This window comes from Phragmites australis, chromosome 18 (assembly GCF_958298935.1).
Source record: "Phragmites australis chromosome 18, lpPhrAust1.1, whole genome shotgun sequence".
In the NCBI taxonomy this organism is placed as follows: Eukaryota; Viridiplantae; Streptophyta; class Magnoliopsida; order Poales; family Poaceae; genus Phragmites; species Phragmites australis.
Genome location: NC_084938.1, coordinates 24749620 through 24765535, shown reverse-complemented (window position 1 = coordinate 24765535; position 15916 = coordinate 24749620).

Genomic DNA, 15916 nt, shown 5'->3' with positions numbered 1-15916 from the left:
CCGGTCGTAGAGTTCTCGTTGTGGTTTGTGGATGATGGCATGAGGTTGATGGTTGGGCATGTGATTTTGGTCTGGGTATGGTGGTTGGTGGTGGGTGGTTTGAGTTGGCACTTGTTCACATTGATATACTTGTTGTTACTATTACATATGCTGAGTTGTTGGTTATGGCAGGGTAGTTTCATATAAGTTGGTTAAGTTAGTTGATCACACCTATGTCTACGATGCTTACCGCTTAATTAACTTAACCATGTTTATTTCTTGCTACCAGCTTAATGCATGATCCTTGAAGTCGGGAATATATATACCCATACTGTGTAAGACTTGCGAGTACCTTCGTACTCAGGGTGCTGCCCTTAAGTTGTTGCAGGTTCACAGGTCGGTGAGGAAGTGGCAGTGTTCGGCTACTTTATGCCTGCCGATCAGGGTGACGGGCAGGAGTAGCACACTCTACTCCGAACTCAGTGTTTTGGTATGGAGCCTAAGGGCATGTGGCTCCATATCCTTTTGTTGTATAGTTTTCTTCCGCTGCGTAGTTGTTGTTTACTTTTGATGTAAATTGTGGAAATAGCTGCATATTCAAAGACTTGTAATATAAATGATAATTACTTGCTCTTTATTAAACTGTGTTGTGATGAATATGTTGGAAGGCATGTGTTCCGATCCTTGGGCACAAAACACCTGTCGGGACTACCGGGATGATATTTTGGTTAATCATCAAGGTTGTGATTATGAAAAATGATCCTCCTGGTGATAAATTAGAATATTATTTGGACGGTTCCTCACAGTTGTCAGCTACAATTGTGAGGTGGGATGGTAAGTAAATTACACGCAAGGGGTGAGGTCATGGGTTTGACTCCCATAAACTACATGCATGCGTATTTCGCATGAAAAATCTTGTGACTTGTGAGTTGCGGCACACGACCGTGAGGGTTGGGCCAATTGAATTTTTTGATTTTTGATTTTTTTTTTGTCCCAAAAAATCACAAATTTTAGGACCAAGTATCACTGTCGATTCGTAACACGAACTGACAGTGATAAGTGTATCTCTACCAGTTTCCGAACCGTTAGTGATACTGCGGAGTATCATCATCGACTAATGACTGTCGGTTCCAATTATCACTATTTCTGTAGTTATGTCTGATCGTTGCTCTCCCCATGCCATAATATTATTGGCTTTACAGTTGAAATAATGGTGATATTCATCGCGAACTCTTTTACACTCAATGAAGCACAACTATGTGATCTCCATCCAACGACCTTTCTCTTGTAAGTAAAGTGCATAACAGCTGCAGAGTGCAAACTTATCTGAATAGGCGTGTCCACAGTCATGGATGCGCGAAGCTTCGACCACATAATGGTTAGTTTCAAGTGTGACTTTTCTTGATGCGTGAGTGGGCAGTATGCGCGTGTCTTAAAAAGTGTTGGCTACATGCCGTGAGTTGGATAGGACAGGGTGTACACCATTTATAAAAATTGGGAACTGGCGGAATAGATCATATCTCCCCCAAGACCAACAACCATTAAATTTGACAACATTGGTTTATGAAAACCTTTCTAAACATGCCTTGCAAAACCAGCCCTTATATAAAAACAAACTTTTCATGAAAACAAAGCCATATACCTATATCCTTGGATAACACCCATAAGCATCTATCTACCCCTTTAAGTAGTAATAGGACTTGCTGCATACCTTAAGTACTCACTCTTTCTTGTTGATTCAGATGAAGAGCCAAAGTATGACTTCAACAATGACAGTGAAGAAGAATAAGTGAAGACTATGGCTACGTACGCACCCAAGTTCCCTGTAGGCATTGGGCTACCTTTAGTTCTTTCTTTCAATAAGGCATGTCGGTCATGGTTTGTATTGAACTATGTGATGTAAGACTCTATTTATGGTATTGTAATATAATCGATGTATGCCTGTGATATCAATATGTTGGAAATATGCGTATTAACTATTGATCGAGAGACTGATATAAGATGCACAATGGAACCCAAAATGGAGATCTGATATCAATCGACTGAAAGCGAGTCTTCGTACACTCGATGTAGAAACAATGAGTATTGTTGGGGTTTAGGGTTCGGAAAAGCATGGTTTTGGTGTCCCCAAGTTTAGAGGGATGGTCCATGACAAATTGGTGCAACAGTGGTGGCAAGAAGGATGATGTATGACTCAACTTCAAATAAGACTAATAGAAATACAAATAAAATCCAAAAATTATAAAAATGGTATGGATGGATAGATCTTGAATTTAGATGATTTTTAGTGAAAAAATCATCAAAATCAGAATTGAAATGGAGGAGAAATGGCTCCCAAAAAATTGGTGGAAAGTTAATTCAGGAAAATGAGAAGGGAGAGAATATTCTAAAATTCTTTAGAATATTCTCTAAAAAAAAAATGAATTTATGGAATTATTAAATATTTTTGGAAATTGGAAAATGGTACATTGGCTGACAGGTGAGACCCAATAAATAATCAACGTTGACTTAGTAAGCGGTCAATGGGTCCGGTCAACTAGGGTTATTGTGCCATGGATTGATTATGCGGGGTTTGTGGGCTGGGTGCATGGGCTCGATAGATGGGTCCATGAGCTCAATCTATGGGCTACGAACCCATGGTGGACTACAGAGAATGGTCCACTGTGCACTGGCTTCGGTGGGTTTGAAGTTGCATCTAGCCTCTAAGTGTGGTTTTGATAATTAATGATAATACCTATAGGCTAACAATTGTATTAAGAATTGTTAGTAGGTTATTTTTATAGGTGATGTATGGAAGATTGAGCATGGATTCATTGAGAAATGTCATGTGATCAAGAGAAATGTATCAAGATGAATGAGCTCTAGGTAATGCTCGGGTAAATAATAATAATACCTATGGACTAACAATTATATTGAGAATTATTTATAGGTTATTCTATAGGAGATGCATAAGTGATAAAGTATGGATTTACTGAGGAATGTCATGAGATCAAAAGATATGCATCGACGTCAATTGAGCTCTAAGTGATGCTGATGTGATGAAGAAGAAGCTAGAGAGGAAGAGACCCAGAGTTTTAGGGTGGTCTTAAGAATATTGATAATAAGCATGAAGACTAAAGTTACTTGTGAAGATCAAGTAACTAAAGATATGGAATTGTCAATTGAGTTTTATGGACTAACCCATGTGCTATATGCTTGAGAGATGAAGATCACTTGATTGCCTAGAAGAAACATCGGGACTCGAATGCTGTGTTTGTCAAGTCCAATGGGATGGCTAGCTTAAGGCAAAAATATAAAATATAGGGTATTTTCTTTTGCTGGTCAATGGTGATTAGAGAAGAGAAATGACCAGATTGATACCATAAATATCATACTATTAAGAAGGGTTTTGACGATTGCTTGAGTTTTACCATGTGTTGATAAACTCAATCTTGCATATGTATACTCTCTTTGGTAGGATGCTATAGTTTGTAAATGTGGTTTGCAAGTTGACATAGTGAATACATTAACCCTTGGTCGCATGGAACGTTTAGATTGCAAATTTTTTTGCAAAAGTTTAAGGTTCTTCTAGTTTTCATTGTGGTGATCATTGGACTATGTTTTAGGTTTGATCTAATGTATTTGACATCAAGCAATCAGTTGGAATTTGTAGCCCTCTAAATAAGCTTTCCATACAGTCCAAGATCACCTAAATTGGACATTGGGTTAGAAAGTTATCCCCTTTTCTCTGAGTGTCAGTTGTGCTGGTTAGGGAGTGGCGGTCTGATCGCCAAGATGGGCAGTCTGACTCCTGAAACTTGTAGAGAACTTTCATCTCTTTGGAACGGGTGGCGGTTTGATCGCCAAGGTGGCCGGTCTGACCACCAGGTGTTGCCAGTTTGACCACCAGAGAACATAGTGTTTTGGACTTTTGTTCGAGGCTCTAGGTCTGACCCCCAAGAGTGCCAGTCTGACCACTAGAGGACTGAAAAGTCAGTAACGACTAGTTTTAGAGCTGTTTGTCCAGTGGCAATCTAATCGCCAGTTGTACTATGGTCTGACTGCCAAATGCGCAGAGAAGTCAGAATTTGGACAACGTCTATATTTTGGATTGTTTCCTATAAATACCGCGTGTCCAATGGTTTAGGCAAGAGCTGCTGCCTCCATTGAGCATTCTTGAGCTAAGAAATGTCCTCCCCACATATTTGTGCATGTGTTGCACATAGAGAGGGTTGTGAGGTAAGAATCAAGCGCATTTGCATTAGTGATTGGACTTTAGGCACTTGGTGAGAGTCGAGTTCGTCTTGTCTTGTCACTCTTGGAGGTTGCCGCCTCCTAGATGGCTTGGAGGTGGTTGCGCTGTTGAGCCCTTTAAAGAAGCTTGTGAATGATCCACAATGGTGATTGTAAGAGGCTTTGTGCACGTCTTGCTAGAGAGGTAAAGTGCAACTCTAGTGGAATCGAGGTAGTGAGTGGTTCATTGGATTAATCTGCTCAAGATCAAGTTGCTTGTGGAGAGGCTCTTCTCACGGTGAGAATTGCATACTTGATAGAGAAAAGGTTAAAGGCTTGAACCCACCTCAATGTGGATTAGGTGTGATCGGTAAATCACCGATACCACGAGATAAACTTAGGGTGCCATTTCTCGTGCTATTTACTTTTATGCAATTTACCTTGTGCAATTTATATTCCTAGAATCATAATTGCTTACATATCACCCTAGGTTGCAAACCTTGACATAGACATAGAATTGGTCACTTTTGAGACATAGAGTTTGGAGGTTTTATATGTGTTGTAACTGATCATTTTAATTATGTATCTTTATCGGTTAAATTGATATATAGTTTTCAGAACCGCCTATTCACCCCCTCTAGTTGACATCCTCAATCTCACAGGGTTGAAGTTGAGGTGGCATAGCTAACTGGGTTAAAGTGTGCACCACATCAGTGGTTGTGCTTATGTGTCTACCCACGTGGACGCTAGAGATGGGAGGGGGCGTCGGAACAGGGAGTCCATGGCAGATCTCCACCATAGATCTCGCCAGAATGGAGCTACGACCATCGGGGGTGATGACATGCTAGCTTGGGAGGATCAATGAGCTATGGCCGAAGTGATGGAGGGGTTGTAGGATCTACGATACCGACTAGAGGGGGCGAAGAGGTAGTTTTTAAAACTAATTGCTTAGCGATCAAGAAAACTTGCGGTAACAAATAAAAGAACACTATAGCAATATGAAATAACTAAGAGCTATGTCAAGATTTGCAAGGGTGACATGCAACAATTTATATTCTAGAAAGATAAATTGCATAAGGTAAATTGAATGAAAGTAAATAGCTCAACAATAAAGTAAATAGCTCGAGAGATGACACTTAAAGTTTATCCTGTGATATTGGTGATTTGCCAATCACCTCTAATCTACGTTGGGGTGAGTTCAAACTTCTAACCGCTTCTCTATCAAGTATTCATTTCTCTTATGAGAAAGGGCTCACACCGAGCAACTTGATTTTAAGTCGGAATAGAGCAATGAACTACTCAATACCTCGATTCAACTAAAGTAACACTTTACCTCTTCGGCAAGGCATGCTCAAAGCCTCTCATAAACACCATCGTCATTCCTTCATAAGCTTCTTTGAAGGGCTCAACAGTGCAACCACCTTCAAGCCGTCTAGAAGGTGGCAACCTCCAAGAGTAACAAGTCGATGACGTTTGCTTGAAAGATCATTAGTGCTTTAATGCTCAAACTCTTCAAAGTTGTGCACTAGATGCTCTCACACTCTCGAATATGCAACCACTAAGTCAAAAGAGGGAGAGAAGGAGGGCAAGTGCTCAAATGTATTGTAGAGAAGTGCTAGAGTACCCCTTGAACCAGTCCAACGTCTATTTATAGCCCACCATTGAAAATGTGGTCATTGCTATTGATTTAACAGCTCTGCGATTCTGGCGGTTAGATCGTATGTCATCTAGCGGCTACTAAAGTGTGATGATTACTTTGACACATGTCTAGCGGTTAGACCACCCAGTGTCTCAGTCAAACCATGAGCCAAGAATAGAGTACTAAAACTCTCTGTTCCCAGGTAGTCAGTGTGGCCTTGACGATCAGACCGCAACCCGAGCAGAGGGTCCAAATCCCCCTGTTCCTTAACGGTTAGAATGGGACATACACAAGATCAGACCAGGGCTAAACTTCTACTGAACCAAGATTATACAGTGGTCAAACCAGCCATGCCCGGTAATCTGACCGCCACACATGAAACTCAACAGAAAACATCTTTTCTATACAGTGGTCTGATCGGCCACTTTTGGCGGTTAGACCATAACACATAGCATCGAAAGATTTTGTTTTCTTTGGTTCTTCTCAAACTAAATTGTCATTCTAGATGAAATGCAAGTTTGAGCAATTGTGACACTTCTGATATCTCAAGTAAACGCACATCAACCTCTCTTAATTGTACAACACTTATCCTATTAATCTGGTCAATTTTCTTCTCTAATCACCTTTGACCAACAAAAGAAAATGTCCTACATTTTATACCTTTGCCTTGAGTTAGCCATTTGCATATCTTCTACACATGCCTCTTCTAGCTTCATAACATTTTTAGAATTAACCTTTTTATAACTCATTTAAACATGTTAGTCCATAAATTACATATTGTCATTAATTATCAAAACACGAATTAAGGCCCAGAACGGTGGCAAGGAATTGGTGGCGTGGTGGTAGGCATGTGGGGGCCTAGCGAGGGAGAGAGGTACCAAGGAAGTAAAGGAGGGGCAGGTGGAGCTTACCGTTGGCTCGAGCGAGTAGGAGGGTGAATTAGAACACTTAAAATCTATTCGGCTCTAAAAACTACATAAGATAAATCTATATCAAATTCTATCTATATGTGCTCTAGGTTTAACTAGTGTGTCTACTCTACCGAACAAAGTACTTGCAACCTGTCTAAGAAGGTAAATTGCAAGAATGTAAATGCAAAAATATAAATAAGGTAGAGAGAGCAAAGTCGGCACAAGGATGTTTATCTCGTGGTATGGATGGTATGAATGACACTTTTAGTCCACGTTAGAGCTCTATAAAGGATATACTCCCGGTCGGCACCCGATCATAGCTATTGAGCCACCAAGTCACAAAGACAAGGTCTCCACCCGGATTAGCCACCAAGCCACCAAGGCAAGATCTCACCACTAGCCTCTCTTTCGGTCTCTTGCCGTCGTGATCACTTCGGAGCTTGAGCCATTAAGGCAAGGGTCTCTGTGTCCTCATATACGCTTCTCGTCGCCGCTCCACACCAAGTCGGAGGGTCAATAAGTTTGAGCCACTAAGGCCCAAGATGCCGACGAGTCACCAAGACTCCAAGGCACCGACATACTACTCGGTACGAGCTAGGATCACTCCTTAATATCTTCTCCAAGCTTTAGCACTCTAGGCCTATAAGCACTAAACACTCTCTAATATTGTGCTTAATTGCCTTAGATAATCACTTTAAGTATTTTTGTGGTTTGGATGTCTTCTCAAATGTGTATGAGCTTTCTCTAGACTCCAGCAGCATGCCACACCTTCAAATAACTGAGTGAAGGGGTATTTATAACCTCAAACCCACGCATTAGCCATTAACCCAACGACTCAGAAAAGTTGTTCACATCGGATGATCTAGTGAGAATAATAGTACTAATACCGGATCATCCGGTGAGTATACTCTCACAGACTAGTCGTCGGAACCCCACTTAAGCCTCTGTAAATACCAGACACTTCGGTGTATACTTTATCTCCATCACCGGACTATCCGGTGAGTTATCTTGAGCCATCCGAGCCTTTTTTTCTTCTCTATGTAAATTGCTCCAGTGAAAGCATTCGGTAAACATCACTTCATCACCGGACTATCCGATGTCTTGAACTTCGTTCTGCCTCTTTGCACTATTTATTATCTGGTGTATTTTTCGGTGTAGCCTTGCTTCATCACTAGACCTTCTAGCGTGTTGATCTTCGATCTTCCACGGCTGCAAACTTCTCTGATGGAAATAATCCGGTGTGTATCTTCCTCTGATCACCAGACTTTTTGGTGTGTTGTTCCATTCAGTCTTCTAAACAGAAACACTCCAGTGTTATCATGCTTTAATCATCGGATTATCTGGTAAGGCTTAGCTTTCATTCTTCAGCACGACACTCTTCTCTAGAAGAATTGCTCCGGTGAGCACACTTGCTAATCACCGGACCTTTCGGTGAGGTCTTCAAGCCTCTCCCCCCTTTTGTCAAATATGCTCCGGTGAGTTCAACACCTAGAGCACCAGACCATCCGATGAGGCAAATCTTCCTAAGACTTCTTCAATTCGACCAAATTTTGTTCCGGCTGCGGTGGCTTCTTCATATATTACATTCATGAGACCTACTAACATATATTCTTGATAAACATGTTAGTCACATTGACTATATTGTCATTAATCATCAAAATCATAATCATACTCTAATAGGGCCATTTTCTCTACAGAGGGTGAAGCGATGGGACGACGGGGCTTACGGGTGCTTGGCCATGCTTGTGATGCTAGTTGCGACATGGCTACAACGGAGGAGAAGTGACGAGAGAGGAGGTTGATGGTACACAATGGCAGCGCTCAAGGCAGTGAGCTCTGGGGTCAAAAAGGCATAGTGGTGTGCGGCGTGCCGATGAGACGGAGCTACGACTTCAATGGGAGCACGTGGAGCTTTGTGGCTGACGCTGATGTGGCGATGGGACAAGACAGCGAGGGTTCGGGAAAAAGGAGACAACAACACGGTAGAGGCGCCATGGAGACTCGAGGTGCGGTTGGAGGAAGAAGATTGTACAGCGGGCCCACGCGTCAGTGACAGTGTGAGGGGGTGTGAGGAGATGGGTTAGGGTGGGCTGGTGCGGGGTGGAAAGGAGAAGGGAGAGAGAGATGTCAGGGTTTGGGCCTGGATAGAATGGGATGGAAGGAGGAAACGAGGGATTTGACCTGTTAAGGAAAAGAAAGGAAAAAGGAAGGGGAGGGGGTAGCTAGGCCAGACTGGTAAGAGAGAGAGAGAGGTTACAGCCCAATAGGGTTTAAGAGTTTAGGATGGTCTGAATATTTCTAGGAATTAGAAGAGTTCAAATTTGAATAAGCAATTAAAGAACTAAAAAATTCTAGAAAACTCCAAAATGCAGTATGAATCATTTTGTGCAAGTTTTCAAAAATCCAAAAAATTAGATTAATACCTATTTGGGATACTTATCCCATATTTGATCAAATTTGTTCGAGTTTGTTTCAAATTTTTTGTAATTTTTATTATATAGCAAAACATTGGGCGTTACAATTGATCAATAGGAAAACTTTTTAAATAAAGTGACTTTTTACATATCTAAGCATAAGGGCCCTCTCTTTGTCTCGCGTTAGGGCCCTTGAAATCTTAGAAACGGGCCTGCCCTCCGTCCTCCACTCCGTTGCTCACTCTCACAGCCGCGGCGTTCTTATCCTATCTCCTCCCTGACGGATTACCATTAACGCTACAACTCTGTTCACTGTACACTACGTTCGTTCTGCTTGCGAATTGAAAGCATGGTGCCGGGCCGCAGATCCGAGTGAATCCATGCAAAAGGTAACATAGGACAGGAGTAGAATCGCTTGGACGCTCTTCATTCTCCGAAGCAGGGAAGCCTGCATGCGCGGTTGATCACTCGACGAGGTTAAAGACGTCGTCAGAGAGGGAGCAGTAGGAATGTAGAGCCATTTACTACGTGCAGTTGGCATGCATGATCAATACGCACACCGCCGGGCGCGGCCCAGGGAATGGCACGCGCGTTGAATCCCGTGCCACGCACTGTCCGCGCTTGGTCCGTGGCGCGCGGAGGATTAAATACCTCCACCGGTGGCTCGGCGCCGGACGGGAGAGGGAGTAGAACCTGTAGCCTGCGTCGGCGGGCGGACGTAAGGTCCCATTTAGATAGCGTGTGGTTTTTAGAGTTTTTAGCGGACGGGCGTAAGGTTCCATTTGGATAGCATGTGGTTTTTAGAGTGTTTAGAAAATTAATTGCATACTCGTACGTTATAATAAGAGTAAAAAATTATAAGATAAAATAGTTGACGGATGAAACATGTGCATTGCAATAAAATAACAATCAATTTAATAACACAAATTTGATTAATACATAGGTTCCATCAATGTAGAAAAATAATCCAGATCGCACACACAGACTGAACTTCATATTTTCTTCAATGTAAAAATCTTCATGTTTCACTTTTTTGGTAAATTATTAGTGAAGAAAAGATTAGATCGGAGTTGCGATGGTGGAGCTATGGCTTGGAAAGGGTGAAAGAAGGGGTACGAAATTTACCGAGATTTTCTAGAGGCTCATGATATTTTTTTAGGAATTTTTTGAATTTTTTAGGAATTAAAAAGAAATTTTCGGAATTAAAAAGCACTAAAAATAATTTAATCAGATTATTTCAAATTATTTTACTAAATAAAAACTAATTTTATGATTTTTTTATAATTATTTATGAATTTCTAGAATTAAAACCATTTTAGAAAACCTATTTTCACATTAAAAAAATTATTTTAGATTTTCTAAAACATTTATTCTAAATGAAAACATTAATTTTTATTAAATAAAACCTATATAATAACTTAACAGAATTAAAACATTTTATTTTATTTATTTTACCGAGGAAAGGATTTAAAACCTAATTTTCTAATTTATTAAAACTTTTTAAAAAAATCTAATTAAAACCTATTTTGGAATTTATGGGAATTAGTTTTCCCTACTTGAAAAAGGTTTTATTGCGCAAGATTGACATCATCAAGGAGATTTGAAAAGAAAAAGAAATTACGACGCTAACGTGGCATGCAGATGAGGCAGGATGGTGCTGACTGTGCCGTCACGTAGGACAAATGTGTCTACATGGCGCGTTGACATGGCCAAGCCGACGCGATGGCTTCATTAAATCATGAGTGCTCGATCTGGATTAGACGGACGAGATCGATTCCTGAAACGATACGAGGCGTCTAATCTCAGTCGCAAATGCGAGATCCAATAGTGGGGAGGGGTCCTACCTTTGCTCCAATGACTTGAAGACGACGGCGGCGATTCCCGTGGCGGCGCGCTTGTCGGCGTGGGCGGAGACCTCGTCGCCGCGCTTGGGCTTCAACAGCGAGCGACGGAGGAGCAACCTCAGGTGACGGTGAACGCATTTGTAGGATGTGTGGGCGTCGGGGTTTCGTGTAGAGGGCTGGCGGTAGAGGAGGGCGGTGACAAGCGTTGGTGCGTGCCGGCAACGATGCTCCAATGGTCGATAGTCGATGAGATCGCCACAAGGAGCCTTCTCACAAGCTTGCGATGCCCTGGGGCCTTTTGGCGATGATAGAGCGGCTCCAGAGGTGAAGATCAAGTGCGGTGACGATGCGAGCATGACTGGGACCTCTCAGGTGACTATTGGGCAGCGAGAATGCGAGGGAACTCCTACTGAGGGAGATGAAGTGCTTGGGGAGAGGTCCTGTGTGCCTTTTATAGGCCAAAGGAGCGGGCGTCTGATTGGAGCTTTGGGGTGGAGGCCGCTGATTGAGCGTTGGTTTCCAACGACTGAGCGCACAGTCTTCATGAGAATTGATCTGGCATCCCTTCAGGGTCTTGGATTTCCTTCCACAGTGATTACTTACTTTTGTATTTGCGTGGAATCGATGGGATTCAAGTTCAGGCACTAGCAGAGAGAAGAAGGGAGGGGATTACGAGAGGTTGTATGATAGGTGGGGTCAGAGCGGTAGAGAGAGAAGGGCGTGAGCGAGGTGCGATGCAAACATGGGCAAGCAGGCCGAGGACGCGATTATGGTCCAGGACGGTGCGCACGGGAGGGAAAGGGAGGGGCAGACCACGCACGACGGAAGAAAATTAACAAACATTTTAAGTAGTAGAGAAAAGCTTTATCTGATGAAGTAGTTGTGACTGTTGAATTTTATTTGTTGATTTTTTTTAAAAAAATTAGTTCTTGGCATAACAAAAGCCAAAAAATCTCCTCTCAGCATGCTTCTCAGACTCAGTTCATTTCAACCACAACCGCTTCCTCAACTAACCAAAAATCATCAGAAACCAAGACCAAAAGCCAACCCTTTGAATAGCTTATGTTTTTTTTCTAAAAAAACTAGAAAAATCCTATCAAAATGGGCCTAAATTTGTCACATTGCCTTTTACATCTGCTGTACACGCGACGCGAACCGCCGCATCGTCGGTGGCGGCCGGCAAGTGGCACTGTTCACATGGTCACTTATGCGGAGGCTCCAATAATAGCGCGGTAGGATAGGTGTAACCATCCTAATGGCGCTCCGGTAAAGCACAGTAGCATGGCAACTACTTAGCAGCTACTCCCTGTATAGCGCAACATCTCCTATTTTATGCTGGGTTTTATAGTTAAGTAGAAATGATATAATCTTTGATAAAACACTAATTAAATACTCCATCCGTTTAAAAATAGTAGGTGTATTTATTTTAGGTTCGATTTTAGAAGTTAAATTTTAATTAAGATTTTCTCACAAGATATATCATTTATAACTACAAAACAAATATAATATGAAATTATTTTGAATTATAAACTTAGTTATATAATTTTTATACACTAAATATTCTTATATTTAATTAAATGTTAGTTAAAGTACATAAAATTTGACTTTTTCAAACAAATACATCTACTATTTCTAAACGAAAAGTTATTATATAAATATTTATATAGAGGAACTATTAGCTCTGATTCTTGACACTACTGTGACAGAGTGAACAAGACAGACATGAAGGTATGTCGTACTTTGAAGACAGACAGCTATGCATATTTCCGTCTTAAATGGATAAAAATTTAGTACTAGGATTTGCTAATAATTTCTCTCATCCAAACTTTTTCACGCTTCTTTATGCTATGTCTTGCCATGCTTTTTACATCACGGCTGTGTGATGATATATATCGACTTTATAGTTGAAACTTTGTGATAATTGTTGGACTGATGTGTCCACGGAGGCTGAAGCTAGGATTCTATTCCATTATTAAAAATATACAGCAGGAGGTTCTGAAAAAAGAATCTAGGTTCATGTTAGCTAGGAGCAGCGTTCCATTCATCCGATATTTATCTTTTTGGCAAGGGGATCTTGAAGCGATCCTACTGGCTACTCGAAGTTGCGGTGCTTTTATTTTATTTTTTTCACTCTGCAAATGTGTTGCAGTGTCGCAGCATGTGCTGAGTTGCTTGCAATTCACAAGGTGCAACCGTGGAGGAGCTTCTGCTGTAGCCTGGATCGTGGACTCTGGATCGAGGAACTCAAGTGGGTCCTGATTGTGTTCGTCGCTCGTGAAAGGTAGATTTTGGGCTTGGGCTGTTCTGTTGAGGTCCCTTGTTCTTGGGCATGGATTCCTTTTTCTGGCCTGTTCGAGTCGACTGTAGTTACTCCCTCCAGTTTGGAAATACTTGACGTTGGAGTATTTTGGGAGGTGCATGCAAATACTTGACGTCGAGTGAACTAAGGGAGGATTTGGACTCTTTTATCCCTGGTACTCCAGTGCAGTTAGGGTGTGTTTGGATTCCGTGCTCCGCTCGTGCATGCATCGGCGGATGCAGTCGTCCGCTCTGCTCCTTTGTTTGGATGCCTGCATCGGTCGGAAGTGCTGCATCCGCCGGTGCAAATGCATCCGCACAGCCAGGCCGGCGGGAAACGCCGGATTCGGCCGTTTCTCCTGGGTCTGGCCGGCGGGATGCAGCAGATTAATGTTAATGATGAATAATTAGTGAATATTAGCTCATATTAATATCTTTTAAATTAGATTAAAATTTAATATGATAAATTAAGTACTATAAAGTGTATTTATGTTAAATAAATATCATATTAATACTTGTTTTTTATTTCAATCTTATGTAACATATACTCATACGAGCAACCAAACATAATCTCTTCTCAACCAGACTGAGCACATACAGCCAACCAAACAGACCCTACTACATCTTCTCAGTCTGTCTCAACTCAGCCTGCATGAGCCATACGAGCCAGGCTGAGGACGTTCGGGCAACCAAACACACCCTTAATCACCTCTTCTTTTCCAAAGCTGCATGCATGTATACAGTTAATGCCCTCTTCTTTTCCAATCCCGCCTCTTCGTGATCTACGCATGCGTCTATTGTGATTCCAAGCCTGCCTCTTCATATACTCATGCGGGATGATGCGGCTTCCTCCTTGCATTATTCCTTCAGCAGTATGGATCATCAGGAAGATGAGAGCTCAAAACAAATGAGCGAAGGTATGTAAAGTTAAATTTGTTCCTATAGATTTTCCTTCTGTCCTTCATGCTATCTTCCTCTACCATGATACTCTGGCAGGTCGTTGCCGCATGAGGTTGACACAGTCGTCGTCTCCGGAGAAAGATTTGTCGTCATTTTCATGGGAGAGTGCTGAAGCGAGAATCGATTCGGTTGAAGATTCGCTTGAACACGAAGTTGTTGAAGATTAGCTTGAGTCCGATGGATGTTGTTTGCTGGATGATTTTGACGAGCTACCAGTTGGCAGCAAGAGATCGCTATGGATATGTACAAAATTTGTATGCCTGAATTCTTAGGCAACATGAAATATCAAGAAAACAAGATCTCACAACAAATGAACGAAAGTGCATGAAGTTAAATTTGTTCATATAGTTTTCCCCTCTATCTTTCAAGCTCATCTCCCTCTACCATGATACTCTAGTAGATCATTGCCGCGTGAGATTTGAAGTGTCGTTGGAACCCGAAGTCGTTGAACACTCGCTTGAGCCCGATGGATGGTGTTTGCTAGATGGTTTCGATGAAAAACGTTTTCTAGATTGTTTTGGCAGCAAGAGATCGCCAAGGTCATCCACAAAATTTGCATGCCTAAATTCTTCTAAAACATGGAACCTGTATGCGCCTAAACATGGACTCTTGGCAAAATGAAGGGTTCCATGCATACCATTAGTACATTTTCTCATCAATCAAAAAAGCTTGCAATACTCTCTCTTACAAATTATTCAGCGAGTTGGGCCATAGCCTCAGCTACCAACGATGACTCGCAATTGATCTGCAAAGGAAGAAGGTGCTCTTATCTTTCTAGGATTCCTTTCTTTATACGTGGAATCTTGAAGTTATTTTCTCTTCCTACTTTTATTGCCTCCTTTGTAACAAAGGGGAGTGTCAAGAAAACTCTATTCGACTTACATAGTACTGGAAGGCTAGACCTCCAATGAAGGTCGTGTAGATGGGGTCGCACTGTTAAAAAAAAAGTATTGGAAGGCCGATCCGGCAATGCGCTAACACTCCGATTTAGTGTGCGTGTTGGGTCGTGTTAGCATATACGATTGCCAATCCGGCAATGCGCTAACACTCCGATTTAACAATTGTAGGCGTAAAGCAGGATAGAGGAATAGAGAGAGAGGAAGAAAGGTAGGAGGCGCAGAGCGGAATTGCATTAGGAACAATAGAAATAGAAGTATGTTCTAGTTGGTTGTCCTCCAAGTCATCCAGTTTATAAAATTACCGGTCACAGCTGGCCATCGGCCGACTCATGCCAACTCACGCCTAGTTGACCCACTCTGGTCCGGTCACGCGTGTACTGGGTCACCTTGCTCGAGTCGCTCTCCCTCCCCTCATTGTCTAGTCGGCACACGTCTTGACAGTTCGATACAGAGATTACCCAGTTTTGATCTGACATCTCGTCGTCCCTAAGTAGCAAAACCCGTGGCACATACCCTCAAAATATTCCACCAACGAAGGGTTGGAATTTTTGAGAAAGACTATTCCTCATCTATAGTAAAAAAAGAGGCAAACCAAGAGCAATTTCTGGGAAGCCGGCATCGATCTCATCAAATCTCCTCCTCTGGCACCGGGGGGGGGGGGAGGGGGTGGGAATCCGGTGGATTGACATTCTGCGAACCCTGTAGACTAGCTAGTAGGCTTGTGGGTTCCGGTGGAGCCTTCGGCTGCGTCGCCATGTGG